General features: G+C 32.5%; 1 protein-coding gene across 7 annotated transcripts in view; it reads left to right on the top strand.

Annotated features, from left to right (window-relative positions):
- Nbea (neurobeachin) overlaps positions 1 to 20,117 on the top strand; it is a gene marked incomplete at its 5' end in the record, with an annotated part of 638,824 nt that overhangs the window by 265,595 nt on the left and 353,112 nt on the right.

The raw sequence follows: 20,117 nt of genomic DNA, 5'->3' as shown, positions 1-20,117 counted from the left end.
TTCCTCTACTAATTGTATGAGGCCAGAATTACCCTAATAGCATGACAGAAACACTAAAATAAAACTATAAAACAAGTATCCCTTATGAATGTTAATATAAAACTGCTCTACAAAGTACTAGAAAACTGAACCCAGCATATTAAAATGGGATTTGTTCCTGGAATACAAGGATGTGTCAGCATACAAAAATGATTAGTACAGTACAACACGTTAACAGGAGAGGAAAATATGATCATTTCAATTGATGTAGAAAAATTACTGAATGAATTCAGCACAGTTTTGTAATAAAAGTACTCAACAAATTAAAAATAGAATGAAACTACTATTAACATAGTATAAGGCCACATATGAAAAGCCCAGAGCTAATATAAAAAACGGAGTTGGAGGACTGAAAGCTTTTCCTTTAAGTTATGAATGAATTTAGCAAAACTGCCTGATACAGAATTGACACCAAAAAACCAGTTGCATTTTTATATAGTAACACTGAAGAGTACAGAAAGGAATTAAAACAATTCCAATTCTAATAACATCAAAGAGAATTAAATACTTAGAGATAATCTTTTAAAAGGTCTTAAAAAACTTGTACAATGAAAACTGTAACTCACTGCTGAAAGAAATATAAAAGAACAACTAATTGGAAATATATCCCATGTTCATGTATTGGTAGACTTAATTATTAAGGTGTTAATATTACCTAAAGCAATTTGCAAATTCATTGCAATCTGTCATAATACCAGCATTTTGTGCAAACATAGAAAAACTTGTTATGAAATTTATATGTAATCTTTAGGAACCCAGACTAATCAAAATAATTGAAAAATTGAGGAAAACATTGCATGGCTCATACTTCCTGATTTAAAAACTTACTGCAAAGCTGCAGTAGTCAAAACAGTGTGGTATTGGCATAAATGCATACATATGGAACAGTAAAACTGTCTCTCAGTATTAAATCCTTGCATACTGTCAGATAATTTTCAACATGAGTACAGAGGTGTTCAATGGAGAAAGAAGTCTTGATATTAAGAAAACATTATGTCATCATCAAAATGAAATTAGAATCATATCTTGCACCACATACAAAAATTAACTTAAACTCCATCAAAGACCTGGAGGTAAAAACATAACACTATAAAACTCATAGAAGAAAAGAGAGGAGAAAAGCTTTATTATATTTAATTTGTCAATGATTTCTCAGGTGTAATACCAAAAACACAGTCAGCAAGTAAAGATAAATTGGACTATTAAAATTTAAAACTTCTATACATCAAAGGACACCATCAATGGAGTAAATAGGAAATCTGTTGCGAGGAAGAAAATACTTGTAAACTGTATTACTCTTAAGGAGTTAATACCCAGAATATATAAAGAACTGTTACAGTTCAGTAGCAATACCCAAAATAATCCAGTTTTAAAATAGGACAGTGAGTAGCTGGGCATGGTGGCACATGCCTGTAAATAATCCCAGCTGAGGCAGGAGGATCATCACAAGTTCAAGGCCAGCCTGGACTGCATAGTGAGACCCTGCCTCAAAAAGACAAAAAATAAATAAATAAAAAAAATAAAATAGGACAGTGAAAAACACAAATGACCACTGAAGCCTCACAGGATGGCCATTATCAAAAAGGAAGGGAGGACGGGAAGAAAAGAGGTAGAGAGAAAAAAAGAAAACGTTGTTAGCAAATGTGGAGAAATTGAAAACTGCTTGGTCAGGAGGTAAAAATGTACCCACCAATATGGAAAATATATGGCTAACATTATAAAAGAAGTAATCATATGACCCAATAATACCATTTTGATTATATATCCATAATAGTTTAAAGCAAAGTCTCAAATATTTATGACCCACATTCATAGCAGTGTTTGAAGCAGAAAGTGAAAAAACCTAAGTGTCCAGTAATAAATGAATGGGTATAGAAAATGTGGCTTATACATACAGTGAAATAAAGGAATGAAGCTAGGTACTAACAGGTACACCTGTAATTCCAACACTTGGGAGAATAAACAATGAGAATTCCAAGTTGAAGCCCTTCTTGTGCAATTTAATGAGACATGGTCTCAAAATTTAAAAAAAAATTAAAGAATGACTATCATCAAGAAATCAAATAAGGTAAATTCATAAATCACTTTGAGGAATAATTTTAAATGCTCTTACAAAGGTGATTTATTTGGGTATGTTGACACAGCCCTTTCACATTTTGTAATATACATTGGATTAATTTTTGCATTTGTATACATGCAAATACGGATGTAAGATATTTATAGAAATTTTTTCCAAGAACGCCTGAAAATCTAAATATATATTAAATCAAAGATTGGAAAATTAAATATAGAGATACTTCACAGTAATAGTATTGACAAGAAATGCTTAAGACATGGATAAGTCTACTATAGTTTGTTTGGAATTACACTTGTATGTGGTAAAAATATAAAAGTTTGAAGCAAAATGATTACTTTACAATAGTTGTTGTTTTCAGGGTAGTAGAATTATTACTGCAGTCCTAAATGTTTTATTTCTTTAGCAAAGTGCTTGTCTATACTAGGATTTAGCAATCTACAACCAAGCAACCAAATCTGCCAAGTAACTTTTATTAAAGTACGGTATGGCATTGTATTTTGTTGATGTTATATGATAGTTACAAAGAAACAGCATTCAGAAGGTCAAAAATACATTGATGTGGAGTTTGTTAATTATAGTCTCCTTCATTCCATGAAATAGATTCTTTAACTCTCCTACTTCTTATTAATTATATTAAAATACTTTTTTTTACAATACAAAATTATGTTGAGCATCTTTTACATATATGAAGTATACATAAGTAGCAATCTAATGTAGGCATTACATTACAAGGTTATTTTCTATTGCTAAAGTGTTACCTATTTTGTGTAAATAAAAACTCGAAAAATAGCAAATATTCTATTTAAAATTAATATTTGGTTGTTGTGAAAGTCATATAAGAAATGTTTTTCTTATTTCTTTTATTTGACTTTTATGGAATGAAGGAGACTACAAATAACAAAGTCTACACAACATCTTTTTGTCCTTCTGAGTGCTGTTTCTTTGTAGGCATAACTATCATGTAACATCAGTTTATTTCCACCAAATTTAATTTCATTGTGTTGTCCCTAAAACAATTAGTATGCAAGAGAAAAGATTCAATAGCATATTAAAGAGAAGAATGAAAGGTAGAAAAATATGATAAAAATGACAGTTTCAATAGAATTATAGTACAAATTACAAAAGTTTGGATAGCATTTTTGTAGGAGTCATGTTCCTATATGTCAAATTCTTATTAAATACTATTGATAGAAAAATACTACTTTTTTGACACTAACAGTTCTTAATTTTTTGTTTGTCTTGCTAACTCTGCCTATGTTGTGAAATATATTTAAAATATATAATATCTGTATTGCTTCTGGCAAATAACAAAGTGTAAATAGTTACCTTTTATTATAACTTCTACCAAAATTTATGTTAAGAGCAGCAATGCAAAAGAATATTATGGTTATGGTTGTTATTTGAGAATTTAAAAAATAATTTATGTGGTTATAGTTTCCATTTTTATATAAACTCCATTGAGTTCATAATCTACAATATGATTATATGACCTGAATAAAAATGGGAAGGAAACTTAACTAGGTCTTATCCTACATGTAGACAAGTAATCTAGTAAAAATAATACCTGGCAGGAAATTGTATAAAGGAGATAAGCTTTATTTGAAAATCACTTTTTAAATATTGTCTATTTGTTAAAATGTTAGAAACTTCAACTTTATATCCTATTGGGCTACTTGGCATATTGTTAGCTAAGATAATCTTACAGATCTGATGAATAAAACAAATTCAATGCAATCTGTCATGTAAAACACAAATTCTCCGATTATTTTACTACATGAATGAATAATTTATTCATAATCTAACATCAGAGAACTTATACAGGAAGTAAGTTGGACAAAGTGTTCATAAATTTTTTGTCTTATGAAATGCAGTTACATTGGGTGTGGTGGCACACACCTATCATGCCAGCACACAGTAGGCTCAGGCAGCAGGATCACTGCGAGTCCCAGGCCAACCTCGGCTATATAGTGAACTTAAGGCCAGCCTGAACTACACAGTGAAACCCTGTCTCAAAAAATTAGAAGCAAAATGTAATCATAAGCAATGTTTGTAGAAGATTTTCATATTTAGCATACAGTGTAAATTTTCATCTTGCTGACTTTAACATTTTGTTTTGTTCTATTGTTTAACAAATCTTGAAGTAATCTGAAACAGGTTTATAGATTTTTTAAGGTCTGGATTGTGGGCTACAGATAGTCTTTGTCATATATTCCTTTTATGAGTATATTTTGTTTGTTCATAACCTTTTGGAAATGTAAAAGCTGTCTTTAATTTATTAGCCATATAAATACAAGCAGGATGGATTTGCCCTCTAAACCACACTTTCCTAAATCAAATCTAAAATAAAAGGTGATATCCATCATCAAAAGAAAAGTTAAACTTATTTACTCTCACTTACACTGTCTTTAGTTTCATTTCATTGCTTGTAATTATTATACTGTATGATTCTGTAGCCCAGATATCTCACATGATATTAGTAATTCCTTTGTATGCTAAATACTCACAATGCTTTTCTTCATAAATGCCTACAGGGGTTATTTTTCTTGCTTTTATTTATTAAATGGTGTCCTGGATACCTGTTCTCCTTGATACCTTTGCTTAGAAAGATAAATTTCACTGAAGCACCAAAGTCAGCTGTGTGAAATCAAATGCTGCACTGTGTAACACTGAACTTCATTGACTGTAGAAAGCATTTTTACTTTAAAAATAATTTGGATAGATTTGATAACAACAAGGAAGCATCTTCTATTCATTGCATGTATGGATGAACAAGATAAAGGATTCTCAATGAACTGGTGGTGTCAGCTGCCTCAGTGTTGATAGTTAGTAACATAGTAGCGTAATAAACACTCTAAGCCAGGTTGCCCATATAGCAAAATTATAAAGATTAGAGTATCTTTAAGTATCTGTTACATAGTATGTTATATAACTTTAAGAATTTTGCTTTAAACACAAGATCGTATGCTCCCGTGTCAATGCTTTCAGGAGGATGAGGTTATCAAACTAAAGTACAAAAATAACAATGACAGTCTTTAGTCAATGTTAAAGCTTCTTAAGTCGTGTAGTTTTTTAGTTTCTATGGAAAATTCCAAAAGCCTTTCTGTGGGAGTGGTTTTACTTTACAGTTGGAACTACCAGAAAATTAGACAAAACATACAAATCGGCAGTTTTTATACATTTAACAACAGGCCTAAGGTAAACCCTATGAAAATTTGAGTAATTGCATGGGCTGCATGATTTCTTAGATACATTTTCTGGAGGCATATTCCTGATTATGGTACAAGAACTGAAATCTGAAGTAAATCACAGTAATATTGCTAAGTTAAGGAGACCATGATCAGAATTGAGGAAGCTGTGGAGGAAGCTTTGCAGAGAAGGGAGTTACACAGTAAAGCTCTAGAAGCCTGCATATGACCCCTTGACTCTTGAATATATGAAGCTGTGTCTGTATAAACATAACTTCCACAAAACTGGCTAAAATAGGACTACATTTTTGAAGTGATCAATTTTGAGAAATAACACAAGAAAAAGTGTTCTCCCTCTGCCTAGTCAGAGTGGTCATTCCTCACTAGTTACTTGGGACAGTAAGTAGCAAGCTCAGAAGGATTTCATTTCATTACTAGTAGAGTTAAGTTATTTCTAGAGTAAATAATACTTTTGATCCATTTTAATCTGGCCTCAATTTAAAAAAAGAAATCTTCAAAGTAGACCTCAAAAAGATCAAAGTGTGTCACCTATCTGTAACACAGTTGTGAGAACAAAGCCCAAAATGTTAAAGGGATATGGCAAGATTCAAGTGATTACCAATACAGTTTTCACAGGGACCATCACTTGAATAATATTAGTAGGCATGAAATGAAACAATAGTAAAATTTAATAAACTAGAGGGAAGTCACTTGCCAAAAAACTTTTTGACAAATGACAAAGGTGAGGGTTTAAAATATAGTGATTATTAGCTGTCATAAAGGTGTGTAAGTATTCAAAGAAAAACATGAACACTGAAGAAAAATTACAATAAGAATTGCTACTTTGAGGAATGAAAATCTAAAATGAAACTTTATTTGATGGATATAATAGCATATTTTATAATGATTAAGAAATACCAATGAACTTAGAGATGGAGAATATCTTTACAAATTGAAACAGAAAAATTTAAATGACTAAAGGGAAGAAGAGCCGTAGGAACTTAAGAGATAAATCATGCGGTATAACATACATGCACATGAACTTGCATTTCATGAAAAAGAGCATTAGTGAGATGAGGTAGAGATGATAGAGATGGAGGAAATAGATCAGTGGTCTCCAGGAGTTATGGGTGAGGGTAAGACCTCCTTGTAGAGGTGTGATATGAGAGATCTCTTTGGGTAGAGCTAGTCTGTGTTCTGATTATTTGTGGCATTTCATAAATCAATACATGTGTTAAATTTCAAAACTTCACACAAAAAATAAAGGTTTGTACAATAAAAACTATAAAATTGCTGAAAGAAATTTAAGATGAATAATTGAAAGATATCCTATATTCATGGATTGAAAGATTGACTATTTCTATGATGTGTATACTATCCAAAGTAATTCACAGATGTTCATTATCTTTATCAAAAACTCAGTATATTTTGTGGAGAAATAGAAAACTCAGTCATAAAATGCATTTGAGATATCAAGGGATTCAGAATACTGAAAGAGTCTTACAAAAAAAAAAAAAAAGAAAAAGAAAGAAAGAAATCTAGAAGGCCCACACTTCCCGGTTTGAAAATTTACTCTAAAACAGTGTTATACTAAAATAATGACTGCTGTATAAACCTATTGGATAAGCTCTATCCCATAAATAAGTATTTATATATACACTCAGATAAATTTTAACATGGGTGCCAACATCACAAAATGTAGATAGGGTAGTCCTTTCACAAGATGAGAAAAGCAGATGTGCAACAGAATGAGTTTGGATCTTTGCCTAACACTATATAAAAAATAAAAGATGACAATACAGTAATAGAGGGTTCCACAACACCGAATGGCTAAATTATCCAGATAGACAACCAGTAAAAAAAAAAAGGACTTAAATTACATGCTAGATCAAGTAAATCAGATACATCTAGAGAATAATTCCTACAACAGGTGCAGAATCCACATTCTTCTCAACTGTACACCTTATATTTTTCAGGATGGATCATATTTTAAGCCACAAAATAAGTTTCAACAAATTTAAGTAGACTGAAATCAAGTATCTTTTCTGACCACAGTGGCATAAAACTGGAAAGTAATAAGAGGCCCTTTAAAAATACATGGAAATTGAACAGTTTCTGAACAACCAAGTGGCCAATGTAGAAATTAAAAGGAAAGCATAAAACATTCTTAAGACCAAAATGTCAAGCACAATGTACCAAAATCTGCGGATACTGCAGAAAACTGTTCTAATGGGGAAATTTTGGTAGTATATGCCTATATCAAAAAAGTAGGAAGAACTTTAAAAGCTCACAGGGACATATTCTGTAAATGATTGTCATCTTAACACTATCCCCAAACAATACTTGTCTGTGTACTCTTCATTTTTGTTTTTAAGTCTGGAGTGAAATGGAAATCTGATGCCTAAATACCTAATAAGCAATATTTTTCAATATTTTCTTCCCACTGTCATCCATGTTCTTTTTAGTAGTTCTTTACCTTAGTAAAACCTAAGTAAGGGCGCAGAATTAGGGATACTTAATCCAGAAACAACTGTGTGTACTTTAGCACAGAGTTGGCAGATGTTCTGTGATGGTCCAAAGAGTAAATACATAAGACTTCGCAATGTACACTGTCTGTCATCACGACTCACTTTGTGATTGTGTCATAGACGTAGCCATAGACAGTATGTTAAGAAACTGCATGGCTGTGTTCCCATAAAACATCATGGATTCTAAAATTAAAACTAAGTGACTTTCAAATACCATGAAAATGTTTTTCTGTCCTCTTTCCCAGTCATTTCAAAATGTAAAAAGTGTGTTTAGTGTGTGGGCTTCATGAAACAACGAGGTGGAGGTGGGTCAGCACTACTGAGCTGATTTTCAGACTGAAAATTATGACCCACGTGAGGCGTTGGCAAGTATTTTTAATAGCATGTATGCAATAGCATAGAACGTACTTCAGAATGTCACAGGGAGAAAAAGTACCATTTCATAAAACAGTTATTTCAGCTCTGTATATTGAATTGTTTTGTAAAATGCATAGCTATCAATTAATTTTTTTTTTTTTTGAGACAGGGTCTGGCTATGCAGTTCAGGCTGGCTTTGAACTCACTTTGTAACCCAGGGTGGTCTTGAACTTGCAGTGATCCTCCTGCCTCAGCCTCCTGAGTGCTGGGATTACAGGCATGTACCACCATGCCCGGTTTTGATTACATTTTTTTAAAAATTTGAAAGTCATTAATCTACATTTATTGACAGAGAGGTTTCATGTCAGGGAAAAAAGTCTTTGCTCAAATTTACTCACCTTTTTAGTTTGTTGAAGCTACACTAAAAGCAGATATCCTAATTTTCAGTCCAAAACTTCTTGGATCTAATTAAAAACTAGATGCACATTAAAGAATTCTGTAGTGCTAATAAAAATGCCTTTTTCTGAGACCTCAGGATAAATGCAAATATTAATATATCGCAAAGGAAATACAAAACTAACGGGTATACTAACATGCTGATTTCTAGTAGTATTCACCTAAATTGAGTTTGATAAACCAATATAACTGCAAGAATATGTACAAGCATACTTTTTCCTGGTGCTTTTATCTCTGCTGTCCAGATCTGTTGTTCCTTTCCCTGTAGTTTCAGCTGTGAGGTCAGACGCAGTGCATGTCAACTGTGGCCATCTTCTCCACTCTGTATTTGTCAGGTATCACAACACAGTTTTCTACGTTATAAATGTTCCTTGATTAGATGAGTTGCCCTAACTTAGGTGGACCATGAATCACAAGAGAAATAAACGATCAAGGACTAACTCTTGCTGAAGAAGCCTAAGGAAATGAATAGACATTTCCTAAGGCTTGCACCTGGAGTAGTTATCAACTTCTCTTGTCTACCCCTTTATTTCCATATCATTCATCACACCCATGTCCACGTGACTTTCAAAAGACAATTTTAGTACCTAGTGAAGTATTTTCTACTTCTTAAAAACTGTTTGAATTCATTTTGTTAAAGTTGTGTGTGTGTGTGTGTATGTATATGTACAGTTTGAATTTGAGTCATTTTCATAAGAATGCAACTCCAAAACTAAAGACCACCAGTTATGCGAAGGTCTGGTGCAGTTAAATTCAGTACATTATATTGTAGTCTAAGTAGTTATATTTCAGTAGTTTTAGTAATGTCTTTCAAAAATTTTAGATTATATGTTGAGAAATATGAGTGAAAAACTATGAAATATTGCACAAATATATGAATTATGATTTCTATGTTTTGTGGTATTTTCATAGTACTCTAAAATATTTTTGTGTGTAAATTGTCTCTGACATTCACACTTCAAGGCAAAGATAGATAGGTAGACAGATAAATAGATAGACAGATATTTATGTATATGAATACTGCTCTGTAGCTTTCTATCTGAACTTTTCTAGAGGTAGAATTTTACTGCCTCACATTGCGTATAAAGTAGCCTTTCTAAATTTAAAAAAAAAAAAAATCTTTTCTGCTACATTCTCAAATTGAGGTTAGTCTTTCCCCTTTCTGCAGTAACTCTTTCCTCAGAAAGATTCTTATATGCAGAGTGAGTTTCTTTGGTTTCTGTTATTTGCTAGGCTCATATCATCCTGAGATTTTTTTTACTATAGATTAGTTTATATGCAGAGTGAGTTTCTTTGGTTTCTGTTATTTGCTAGGCTCATATCATCCTGAAATTTTTTTTTTCCTATAGATTAGTTTTCTTTTGGATGAATTCCTTTTCATTTATGTCCTTCTGAGATTGTTGTGCTATATTAACATAATTTTTGAGACTAACAGGATAATGCAAGTCATGATGCTGGATGATTTTCATATATGGTGAGATGTTGGTCATTTAAAACCGCTTTTCTACTTCAGCTCTTTTAGCAAGTATGTATTTAGAGCTGTGAACTATGTGGGTTTTTTCCAGAGAACTAACTTTTTCCCTTTGTATCTGCTATTTTCCTCGGTAATTTGATTGTCACTGTTTTATGTAGATATTGTCCCTTCATTTATATTTTATGCTTTTAATCTGTCTTGTTTAATATCCAAGTAACATAATTCATTGTAAAGTAATTGTGAGAAATAGTTTTTGTGAAAACTACAATTTAAAGTTGTGATACCAATTTTACCTTCTACGGGATTATTTCCTCTCTTTTCCATATAGAAATGTGACTTGTGCATGATGTATCTATTAAGATGCTTAAACTGTTGTACTCTTTGTATTACATACAGTTGTTCTTATTAAAGTAAGTCCAATTGAAGATATTTTTGTCATTAAGCATATTGTTTTAACTTTCAAACTACTTGAAAAGATTATGGAGGTGGGGGCTGGGAATATAGCTCAGTGGCACAAGTGCCTGCCTGGCAAGAGCAAGGTCCTGAGTTTGATTCCTGGCAACAAAAAGAAAGATTATAGAGGCAGTTTCAACACAGAACAATGAAACATTCAATTGAAAAATATTATATTAAATTTATTTTTCTATTTACATTTTTGATATAGAAAGGATTCTTGGAGCTACATTTACTATCATGAGAATATATTTATATCAATTTAAACATCTTGTTTTACAAATTAAGTGATACAATTTTTATTGCTAATCTCAGAATGATTCCTGTCAATTTTTCATTAGAAATTAATAGCTCTACATTCTTTCAAATTAAATATTTTCAGTTGGTACTTCTTAATTCCAGCATTTTCTTATAATCAGGATAGAAATTACTCTAATGACATCATTCATCTTACTTAGAGAGTCTGTATTTGCATGTGGTTTGAAATAATCCTTTGTCTCCTTACTTGAAACTGACGTATTTGTCTGCTTGGGCCCTCCAGTAGAACTCACACTGCTCTCGCTTGTGCAACATATCTGTTTCATATTTGTGCCCTGTCACACAGCGTACATGCACAGTTATTTTTAGGACTGAATTGTTGAGTGCCTTTAATTCTTGGAAATAACTAACTGCTCCTTTTTTTTATTTTTATGGCAATTTATTTGGTGCTATTTATAGATTTCTTAATTCATGTGATTTTAAAAGATAATTGATTTTTTAAAGATCTGTATCGTATTGTAAGAGAAAAGAAGTACCATTTACTTTTACATTTTTGGTTACGTTTTGTTTCTTTTTATTCCAAAGCAATTCACATATTTGTTTTCCTGGGGTTTTTTTGTTTGTTTTGTTTTGTTTTGTTTTTTGGGTTTTTTTGTACTGGGGATTGAAAGCAGAGAGCACTGAATTAATCCCTCTGTAAAGTTTTATTTTGAAACAGGGTCTGACTAAATTGACCAGGTTGGCCTTAAACTTCCAATTTTCCTTTTTCTGTCTTAAGGAGCTGAAATTATAGGCCTGTGCCACTTCTTTATTTTGCATTGTTGTACTGTTTTCTGATATATGGTTTCACTTTGAATTGTGGCTAGGTGTGATTTGGATTGTCAGATTATGCAAAATACTTTTCTTCACTGCTCTGTACTTTTTGTGTATATTATTTATAGTGTGCTACTCAAATATATTATTCCTTGTATGACATTTTATGTTTATAATTCTACAACTTTTGAAAATATTTTCGGTGTTATAAAATTGAAGGAACTTTTAAAATCCCCTTCTTGCCTAAGAATTAAACTGGACTAGTTTATTACTCAACTCTGTTTGATATTTTGCTTTAAATGGAAGATTCACTATAGAAATTCAGCTTGGGTTAAATTTGACAATTTATGGCCTTGAGCAAATGTAAGGAGCTTTGTAAAAGTCTAGTTTGTTTTCCGGGGTATTTAAACAATTCAAGCCTATGATTATTGCATAACATTAATATGCCCTTAAAAGTACAAGGTTCAGTTCACCTGACTGACCTCTACCTGAGTCTGTCTTAACATTAAAGCATTTTCTTTTTTGCTCTGTATACTTTTTTACTAAATTTTTTAGCTTTTTCTTTGACCTCATGAACATATTTGATGAAAAGAAAAGTGATACAGAACATTTCCACTTATATAGTACATTTATTTAAGTGTTTGAAAGACAAAATACCACATAACTCATTACTATTACATTTTACTTAAATATAACTTTATAGCTTAATTATAAGACTGTTTAACTTGGTATATATTCTCTTTTGACTATTAATATTACTTTTAGTGATGTAAATGATTAAAGTGTCAGTCTTGATGATTATGTGGGACAAGGGTCTTTTTGTGCAATGTCAAAATTTGAACCAGACATATACCTCTGGTTTAAAACTTGGTGGAGCTGGGCATGGGGACGCACGCCTGTAATCTCAGCACTTGGGAGGCTGAGGCAGGAGGATTATTGTGAGTTCCAGACCAGCTTGGGCTACAAAGTGAGCTCAAGACCAGCCTGCACTGCATAGCGAGACCCTGTCTCAAAAAGACAAAAAAATAAAATAAAATAAAATAGAAAATTAATGGAAGCTTTTGGAATTTGTTGGAGCTCCAGGAAAAGAAAAGAAAGTTGGTACTGAGGAGTGATACAGGAGTAACAATTGGTTCTATAATTAAATTTAACCCGAAGAGAATTGCAAGTCCAATATGATTTATGATGGTGAAAGAGTCTCGTATTTCCCTTATATTATCTTTTTTCCTTGCTGTTGGATTAAATCAGGAAGTCAGGATAATGGCAGACCACTGAGGTCAGTCGCCCTTTGTAAAATCTCCAGTCTGATGTTACAGATGAGAGTATCTCATACAGACCTTAAAAATAATTGAGGGGCGGGGAAGCGTGGTGCTGTGTTGTAATTCTTTTTCCAGTGTAATGCTCTTACAGTCTTTCATCAATGCACACGTGCGTGCTGTATCTCTGTAACTCAGCTCTTAGCCCCTTGAAGCCAAAGATTGTGTTGTCTCTGATTTTCTCTTGGACGCTTCCTCAATGCAAGCCCTATAGGAGCAGTTTTATCATATTTCTCAAATCAATTGTTTAAATGAAAAATTTAAAAAAAAAAAATCTAACTCCAAACTTGACAAATGCGAAGTAATTTAGAAATTGGAATCCATTTTTAGTATGTGTAAATGAAACATAGTATTTCAATGGAATGTGCAAATAGAAGTGAGAAAATTACTTGAAGACAAAAGAATGGCATTGAACATTAAGAATTTGCCCAAACTGATACGATATGACATTTTTTATGGAACAGAACAAATGTGGTTTCTAAAGCATAAGCAGTAAAGCAGTAAACTTAGGTAATGCATCACAGTTAACAGATAGTAATAATGCAACTAAGACATTAAAATAGTCTGTTTGGCTTGGTTTATAGTACAGTCTGATCATTAGTGAAAGGTATGTAGGACCCATCACCATATGTTCATTTTTAATTGTTATCTGGCATCCTGTAGAATTATGTGTAAGTCTTATGGGCTTGAAACTTGCCTCTTTGCAAATAAGTCTCAAGAATCCTAAACTGTATCAACACATGACAAAAAAGTTCAGAGATATTATTTTAATAACCCCAGTCAGCGTGACTATTTGAGTATTGTATAACTAGAGTTAGAGTTCACTTCATTTCTGCGGAAAGCTAAACATTTTAGATTTATAATATAAAAGCATTTAGTCAATTATTCATATTTGGAAATGGAGTTTTGCTTCCTATGAACATATGGAATTTCACCATGGGGACATGCAATATCAAATTACTTTGAAATTACTTTTAAATTAATATTAATTTCTTTATGAATCTTTGAAAATATTTCATATACTACAATACCATTAATTTCTTATATTTAAAAAGCTAAATCATATTTATTTTAATAAATGTCTAAACACCCTTATTCAAACCCTCAAAGCCAGATGTATTTTATAATTCTGTATTCTGAGAATTATGAAAGCTAGTAGGTACACATGTGCATTTCATAGCATCTTCCAGGGAGTTTTGGGAAAGCTTCTCAAACACACTGATGTGTTTGTAGTGACGTGTGGATATTCCCACTAAGTGGGGTAAAGACCGCATCATATTGTTGTAGCATAATTTCAGTGATAATTGATTTTGTGACAGTCTTAAAACTTTCATTTTTCAGATTTGCTTTTGGATTTTAGGATTTTAAAATATAGGCATACAACTAAAATGATTGTCTCTGCAGTTGAAAACATTTTTTGCTGTGTATATATACTGTATATACATATATACTACATATATATGTATACACATTGTATGTGTGTATGCATGTGTTTGACGTGTGTCTTGGGATGAATTGTTTCACTGGAGTATAGCATGTCCATTGGATTAAATATAGTATGTCTATTTGTTTATTTTTGTACTACGCTGACCTAGGGGTTGAGTTCAGTGGTTGTGTCAGAAGCTTATGGCCACAAAATCTAAAATATTCACTGTCGGGTCCTTTAGTCAAAAAAAAAAACAAAAAAAGCTGACTTTTCATACATATTTTATAGTCAGAGACTTAAGTCTAAAAACAGTAAGACTGTGATAAGTTTATGATAATAGGTCTTAACTAAAGAAATCAGTGAATTGATAAGCTCTCACTGTCTCTACAGTAGAAAGGTGTTTTCCTGGTTGAAACTGATAATCTTTGGTTCACAAGTAAGCTGTAATAGTTTAGTTACATTAAAATGAGCTTTTTTTAATTCATGAACTTAATGTTTGAGTTTAAATTGATATTGTAATACACTCCATTTGTAATGGATTCAAATTAAAAGCTCTGAAGGAACATATGTGCAAATCTTAAAATGTTCAGTCAGAGAGGAACTACTACCACCTCTACACATATTAAATTACTGTAACAACAATAATGAAAATGTAAATCATCAGTGTTACTTCAAATGTTATTGTCATGTTGATTTTATTTTTCTTTTGGTTTGGATTTTTTGGGTTTTAAATTTGAGAGCCTCCCTAATTGCTTCTTGAGGATTAGACCTTATTAAGTGGAGATAATCTAACATGTTAGCATTGGAAGTATTTTTTTTTTATTTTTTTTTGGTTTTTTGGTGTTTTGTTTTTCTCCGGTACCAGGAACCGAACTCACGATCTTGCACTTGCCAGGCAGGCACTTTGCTGCTGAGCTAAATCCCCAGCCCCTGGAAGTAGTTTTTATAGAAAGAAGCCTACCGCACTGGTAAAATAAGACCATAAAGGACATATCCGATAAAAAAAAAAAAAAGAGATTTGTGGAAAATGCAGGAAACGGCTATTGTGCTGGGAGACTTGTGAGCACTGCAAGAGTCCTAAAGACACTCTTTATAGTGTGCACTGTGTCTAGAGTACTTAACGGCATCATGGAAAACTAGAGAAGAGAGGAGTTCAGTGTGTGTGCTGCTGAAGCGAGCCAGAAAGAGAATTTTGAAGAAATTATCAGCTGTACACCACTGAAACAAAAGTAGTAAAGCAAGTGAATAATCTTCCAATCCTCATACTTCACGACATCATATTCCAGCGTCCGTGTTTCTAGTTTACACTTCTGTAAGCGTCAAGCATTTCTCTGCCCACATAAACTGAGCATCATCCGTGTTTGATGTCACCCACACCCCAAAATGCCTTTACGTAGAGTCACTGCTAGCCTTTTTGTTCTCCCGTGTTTTGTATTCTCTAAGAACAGTCTATCTCCTGCTCATTTGTTTATCTAGTCTGTCCTGCTCTCTCCATTCCTTTTTATACTTAGGACCTGTGCCGGTGCCTGGCACATGATGAACTGTGCTCAACATATGGTTTTTTTAAAAGTTGGTCTGTTCTTAAAATGCTCTTATTTTCCTCAGAATCTTAGATTTTTCTCTTTCAACTATAACAGTGGTAGTTTCTCGAGATTTATTAAATTAATATTTTAGCACATATCCAATATACCTAGTTCATGGATGTCTGCCAAATTCTCATCTTTTGGAAGGGGACCTTTATGAAAAGAAATCATTGACATATCTTAAAAGATAAGTACCAGCCAAGAGTATGATCTCTTGCTTATCCTTAGGATGCTAAATACCTTTACCTCCTACCACGTGGAATATTTGGCCAGAGATGGAGTTTCTCCAGTCTTTACACTGGATCATCAGATTCAGCTGATGCATAAAGTCACGCCCACAGATTTACAGAGGAATCTGACCACTGCTCATTAGAACATCAGCACTGGACCTCTCTGTAGCCCTTGTGTTAATGGAAGCCGGAAAGGAGCACTTCTGCCTTCACTCTCCTTTCCTTGGTGTCTTCTCTGGCTTAGCCTTTATTGCAGTGCTTTATTTTTTGATTGCTTTGTTTTTGTACAAGAGCAGAAGGTGAAGTTGTCAAAGTAGAAACTGACTTCCTGTTGCCATGAAATATAAAACCAAAACTGCCAAGCTTTTAGGTAATAGTTTCCTGAACAGTATCCATTTTGTGTACTATCTTGATGTGGACCACCTTAAATTGTCTATGTAATTAATGTTCTCAGGTACTTTTATTTTTGCGAAGTCTTTATCTGACTTCCTCTACCAATAATATAGTTCCTAGGGGCTGGGGATTTAGCTCAGTGGCACAGCACCTGCCTGGCAAGCGTAACGTCATGAGTTCAATTCCTAGTACTGGAAATAAAACCAAAAAAAACCAAACCAACCAAACAAATATATCTATATCTATCTATCTATCTATCTATCTATCTATCTATCTATCTATATATAGTTCCTAATACAGTCAAAAGCTGTTAGTGAACACTTTTCCCTCTAGGAGAATATCTCCTTTTGCAAGCCTCTGTTTACTGAGGCCCTCATCTGTATATTGCCTGCAATCCGCTTGTTTGTCCACATGTAGTATTGAGTTAGTATTTCTGGTCAGAATATTTATTCTGGTGAATATATATTTTGTAGTAAAAACGTTCTATTATTTGGCCCACACTCGTAACTGGAGTTTTGTTGTGGAGACACATATGCACAGCTCCTTTAGGTTTACTTCCTAACTCATAAGCACAGAGTGGCCGGGCATGGTGATGCACACCTGTAATCCAGGCACTGGGGAGACTGAGACAGGAGGATTGCTGTGAGTTTGAGGCCAGCCCCAGCTACATAGCAAAATTCTGTCTCAAAAAACAAAACACAGAGTGTTATCATGGAATGGCAGTGCTGGAACCCATCCTTTGTGTCATCTCCCTCATAATGTGTTCTTTCTCTTAACTCTCAAAAGTATTTCAATTTGCTTTCAGTCTTTATATTTCTTTGATTTTTTTAGCTGAGCCCTTAATTTCCACTTTGAAATACCCCTCTAATCTAGTCATCTGTCCCCAAACTATAGAACTGCTTTCAGGTTTTGCCATTATTCCCTGCTTTCTCTGTACTCTTCACCTGAGCTATTTTTCCCCTATGTCTGATAAATACGCACTATTACCTTCACCTCAAAGCTGTCAGTGTTGTCTAAGTTAGAATTAACTACCCCAACCTTTCTCACAACCTTACATTGCCTTAATTTTCTTATTCAATTACTTACATAGATCTGTAGTGAATAGAAAATGGGCTTCCTAATTAAATAACATGACTTCAGATCCCAATTTTACCATTTACTGAATGAAACATTTTGAATTAGTCAAGAAATCCCTCCTTTTTTTTTTTAATCTGTCAACCAAGGTAATGATAACTAGTTCAGAGTTACTAAGAGGACCAAATGAGACAGCATATATAAAAGTGATTTGTAAATTATAAGGCATGTAAAATTTAGATAATATTATATTTGAATCATAACACACAGTACTTGTAAAACTGTTGATAATAAGATTGTTTTTAGTATACATTTTAAAGTTCCAATGCTATACTTTGCCTTTAAGAGCCATATCAAATGAATCAAATTGATTATGAATTTCTTGCCCAATGCTAGAAAGATAAAGTCAACCTTGAGACATACATTGTATTTATAAGTTGTTTTTTATAGCATCAGTAAATAAATAGGCTTTTTTAGCTTACGATAGTTATGCCAAACCATGTTTATTACTTATACCTTAAATTTCAAATATGAATTTTTTATTACCAGAATAAAGTGGCATCAGACAATGCTTACGTTTTCAATCCGTAGTAGAACGTTGACCTTCACATACTTGTTTTGGTGACTTTCTTATTAACACAAAGGAAATAGGTCCACACAAGCTATGTAAGTTTTGAAGGTAGCTAAATCTTCCAAAGTTACCTTTTTCCCTTTTCTTTTGAGGAATATCTGTAGTTCATACCAATGCTAATTAGGCAAAGCATATTAATAAAGGTGTGAGATTATGTCGGGTTGAAAGTTCAGTGACATTTTAGAAAATATTGAGAGCAAATACAGTTTAAAGATTGCAGTATTGCTATCTTACCAATTTATTGTCATTCCTTTGGAATAAAGCATTATTGAATCATTTGTTTATATTTTTCTTATGATGAAATGATAGTATTTCTAAAAAATATAAATGTTCCTTTAAAAAGTCCTTAAAAATGAGAGCTTGAAGTTGTTTTTAAAAAATTAATGTAAGAAATGAATGCAATTGCATGTTTTTCTCTAATTTATCTCAAGACACTATGTATTAAAAGTTCATATGCAGAATATATGGTGAATAAATTCTTTATATCTTTGTTGATATGTATACGTTATCTTAATTATGACAGCAGTAGTGGCCGTTAAGGTTTTCAAATATAGTTAAGTGGTCAACAGGTGATAAATGTTCCATTAATCTTTCTGACTTTCTAGCTCCTGAGCATGAGAATTGCTGATCAATTACACCAGTTGCCTCTTAAATGAGCTCTTCACATCTGCCTCTTATTTCATTAGTTAACTGTCTGCCCAGAGAACTGATAAAATGGAATACCAGTGCCTTTTTACAGCTTGTTCTGTCTGACAATAAGGACTGGGTCTTTAGCAAAATAGCCACAAAGGGTATTTATCCACTACCTATAATAAATATACGTGTTAGTGTCTGCAAGGCATATGAGACTCTTTATTGAAATCACCTAAGCAAAAAAGTTTCATTTCAACTTTCTACTTAAAATGATTTTATTCACCTCAGTTAATATAAAACTAAGGCATTTTTTATTATAGGATACTTTTATTAATTATATTTGCCCTCAAAAAAAGGAAAAAATTCTCATTTTTAAATCTTTTAATTGAAAAAACAATGAAACATCTTTAGAAATACATTTTGTATTACCAAACATCATGATTAATATACTCTTATCTAGAGATTGTTATTAATCCTTGGTTACATCTTTCTGTGTTTTGGGATCTTTTTAAAAACTACCAATTATGTTCTGCCTTATTATATCATGTTATGGAGCAGTCATCCTTTTAATTGAAAAAATGCTCAATGGATAACTAATGTTTAAACTATTTAGAGAATGTTCACTTATGTTTAGAATAGGAATACTGCTGTGTTACAGAGTATAAAGAAAAATAAATAAGTCCATGCACAGATAGTCACACAGTTCCCAGCAGATAGTAAGTGATCAATGAGTAATCATGACTATTCTGTACACATTACTTCAATATTTCTGGTATCTGTTTGGACAGCTTGGAAGCATTTTAAAAGCTATAGAAAACTACCTACTAGTAAGTTATTTTAGACTGGTCTTTTATAAAAATATTTAGGCAGATTTGCAATGATAATTTTTCTTTGCTTCAAGAGACAATCTTATAGCAAATATATTTCTAGTAAAAGCAGCTCTAACTAGCTCCTCAATAATAATCATCCCTCACTTTGTTTAAATATTTAAAAATGCCTAGACCAAGTAATAACAAACATGAAGTCAGTTTCTTAGTAATTTTCACATTTAGATGAATCAGAATATATTTAAATGAATTTTAAGAGTATATTAATGAATGCTCCTATTCACTTTGTTGTAGAAATTGTATTTTAAGCATAGTTTTGTGTAAGTTAGGAAGTACAGAGTGACCTTGGAATGGTGACTTCTGT

This window comes from Chinchilla lanigera, unplaced genomic scaffold (genome assembly GCF_000276665.1).
Source record: "Chinchilla lanigera isolate Chin_1 unplaced genomic scaffold, ChiLan1.0 scaffold00030, whole genome shotgun sequence".
In the NCBI taxonomy this organism is placed as follows: domain Eukaryota; kingdom Metazoa; phylum Chordata; class Mammalia; order Rodentia; family Chinchillidae; genus Chinchilla; species Chinchilla lanigera.
The sequence above is the reverse complement of the archived record's forward strand: the minus strand, read 5'-3'. Positions and strand labels throughout refer to the sequence as shown.